Here is a 3,688-nt window from a genome sequence, read left to right on the forward strand (position 1 = left end):
AACATGGCTTAAAAGTCTTGAAACTTGAAATTTAACTCATGTTCTCGAAACAAAAGCAAATAGCAAATAGGTAAGTAATGAGGCCATACCTGTATCTATTCCCTAACTTTTTGTCTGGATAATACTGGATATAAATATCATCTAGCAATCTATATCTATCTAGTTTGGTGCACAAGTGTGAGACGGGCAGACAAGTCGTGTATAGTAGAGAATATTTTCCCTCGTAATTTATATCTAGTAAGTAATGAGGCTATCTATACCTGTATCTATTCCCTACCTTTTTGTCTGGATAATACTGGATATAAATATCATCTAGCAATCTAGTTACCTATATCTATCTAGTTTGGTGCACAAGTGTGAGACGGGCAGACAAGTCGTGTATAGTAGAGAATATTTTCCCTCGTAATTTATATCTCAAATAGGTAAGTAATGAGGCTATACCTGTATTCCCTACCTTTTTGTCTGGATAATACTGGATATAAATATCATCTAGCAGTCTAGTTACCTATATCCTATATCTATCTAGTTTGGTGCACAAGTGTGAGACGGGCAGACAAGTCGTGTATAGTAGAGAATATTTTCCCTCGTAATTTATATCTATGTGAAAAGGCTGTAAATTTTCATAGTGAAATTTATTACCAGGCGCTTCACACACAGAGGGTAAAATAATTGCTCTGATGATAACTATCAATCTAACACTCGTGGACACATCAAATGACCTTTGCAGAGAAATGGCTAAAAAATGTACGAAATATTTTTTCTATTATTATTACATTTACAAAATAATGAAATTTGATGATAAATTTAAAAAGTTGGTACCTACATATTTTTACCCCCAAATTAGGTAGTAATGGTAGTATAGCATAGAAAGAGGCATGAAAAAGTGTTACGGACTTGGTTCTTTTTCAACCCTCGAGGGGTAATTACCCCAGGTTGGGAAATAAGGAGATAAAATAACGACATTAGTAGAAGAGAGCAATGCTTATCTACAAAGAAGTTAGTTATATTCCAACCCAAAAGATAGCAAAGTAGAGAGAAACCTAGTGGATAGCTAAGGAGGGGGGGGGAAGTATAATACAATACATAGGTATACAGATATACATAGAGAGAAGCCAGAGGACCGGGCATACTGGAAATGAAAAATAGAGAGAGAGAGAGAGGAGGCCTAATGGTGAAAAGAAGAGGACATCAGTTTTATATTTTCACCTCTCTCCTCTCTCTCTCTCTCTCTCTCTCTCTCTCTCTCTCTCTCTCTCTCTCTCTCTACACCAGTGCAAACAGAACGCTATTTCAATGAATGACGTTACGTAAAACGAAGTAATGTTTTTTTTCTTCATTAAGAATTTCACCTTCACAAGTTCATACTCTTGCATCTCCCTTGCCTTGTGCACTTTGCTTACCTACCTAAATACTTACCCACTGTTCGAATGGTAGTTATGTGTTATCAAACAAATTGCACAACGCTTTCTACACAGACTACTTGAGTTTTCTGATCCCTCTACATCAGTGGTTCACAACCTTTTTCAGACTGTACTGTGGAATTGTATAACTAGATACATACAATATAGAGGTGCTGACGGAAATAGACGTTCTTTCTTTAACATTTGTGAATGCAGTTCAATTATACTATCAGTGTTTATGAGTATTTGAGTATGAAAGTACATTGTAAACATTAGAATGGTGTATTGGAAATTGCAAAGTGTATTCGTGTTGCTATTGCTATATACCGTCTATTGTTATAATAGTCATGTTAGTAGTTTATTTGAAGAAGCTCTGACTTGGAGAAGTCATGACATGGTTTACAATTTAACTTTGAATTCCTTATGGTATCCCTATACATACAAGTATTACAAGTCATAGAATCTAGTATATGTAGAATCTATGGCAAATGTGCTAAAAAAAAAAATGATTACAGGTCTGTAATAGGAATGAGGAGCCTATAAAACCGAAATACACCAACTCGCCAGACGATTGAATATCTACAGCCAGACAAATCGGCAAAAAATTACTAAAATGTTTTGTCAGGTGTGGGGTTCGAACCCACGCTCCCAATTGGGAACCAGAGCTTAAATCTGGCGCCTTAGACCGCTCGGCCAACCTGACTACGAAAACATCAGTGCAAACAGAACGCTATTTCAATGAATGACGTTACGTAAAACGAAGTAATGTTTTTTTTCTTCGTTAAGAATTTCACCTTCACAAGTTCATACTCTTGCATCTCCCTTGCCTTGTGCACTTTGCTTACCTACCTACATACTTACCCACTGTTCGAATGGTAGTTATGTCTTATCAAACAAATTGCACAACGCTTTCTACACAGACTACTTGAGTTTTCTGATCCCTCTACATCAGTGGTTCACAACCTTTTTCAGACGAATTTCACCTTCACAAGTTCATACTTCATTCATACTCTTGCATCTCCCTTGCCTTGTGCACTTTGCTTATCTAAATACTTACCCACTGTTCGAATGGTAGTTATGTCTTATCAAACAAATTGCACAACGCTTTCTTCACAATCTATTTGAGTTTTCTGATCCCTCTACATCAGTGGTTCACAACCTTTTTCAGACCTTTACCCCCAAATTAGGTACTAATGGTAGTATAGCATAAAAAGAGGCATGAAAAAGTGTTACGGACTTGGTTCTTTTTCAACCCTCGAGGGGTAATTACCCCAGGTTGGGAATTCACCTTCACAAGTTCATACTCTTGCATCTCCCTTGCCTTGTGCACTTTGCTTATCTAAATACTTACCCACTGTTCGAATGGTAGTTATGTCTTATCAAACAAATTGCACAACGCTTTCTTCACAAACTATTTGAGTTTTCTGATCCCTCTACATCAGTGGTTCACAACCTTTTTCAGACCTTTACCCCCAAATTAGGTAGTATAGCATAAAAAGAGGCATGAAAAAGTGTTACGGACTTGGTTCTTTTTCAACCCTCGAGGGGTAATTACCCCAGGTTGGGAAATAAGGAGATAAAATAACGACATTAGTAGAAGAGAGCAATGCTTATCTACAAAGAAGTTAGTTATATTCCAACCCAAAAGATAGCAAAGTGGAGAGAAACCTAGTGGATAGCTAAGGAGGGGGGGAAGTATAATATACGTACAATACATAGGTATACAGATAACAGATATTATACATAGAGAGAAGCCAGAGGACCGGGCATACTGGAAATGAAAAATAGAGAGAGAGAGAGGAGGCCTAATGGTGAAAAGAAGAGGACAGTTTTATATTTTCACCAAGGAAAGGAAGGAGGAAGATGACAAATAAGAAGACAATCCCCCTCCTAGCATTAATCCAGACTCCAGATGAAACCAAACTAAGTCTGTGTTGTTGTCATCCTGCCTATGCCAAAGTCAGAGTTGTACAGAAACAGAAACTCATAAAAGTGAAGTTAGAAGGAGGGAAAAAAGTGAACGACTTAAAGTCTGTTGCACAGGAAAACACAGGTGTTGTGAAAATACAGCGTTAATTTAATGACACTATTACCCAAGTGCCCTCTCCCCTCTCCTGTCTTCAATAACTTTCAGAGCTTTTTACATTCTAGCAGAGAGAAAAAAAAACGCAAAAAGGACTTCACATACAGAGGTTAAAATAATTGCTATGATGATAACTATCAATCTAACACTCGTGGACACATCAAATGACCTTTGCAGAGAAATGGCTAAAAAATGTACGAAATAT

At 37.1% G+C, this 3,688-nt stretch overlaps 1 non-coding gene across 1 annotated transcript; it reads right to left on the minus strand.

The window, feature by feature from the left end:
- Positions 1-2,019: 2,019 nt before the first annotated feature.
- Positions 2,020-2,103, minus strand: Trnal-uaa. The gene has a single exon. It is a non-coding gene; the product is annotated as a tRNA-Leu (tRNA).
- Between the last annotated feature and the right edge of the window lie 1,585 nt (positions 2,104-3,688).

The sequence above is a fragment of the Diaphorina citri genome, unplaced genomic scaffold (assembly GCF_000475195.1).
Source record: "Diaphorina citri unplaced genomic scaffold, Diaci psyllid genome assembly version 1.1 scaffold2150, whole genome shotgun sequence".
Lineage (NCBI taxonomy): Eukaryota > Metazoa > Arthropoda > Insecta > Hemiptera > Psyllidae > Diaphorina > Diaphorina citri.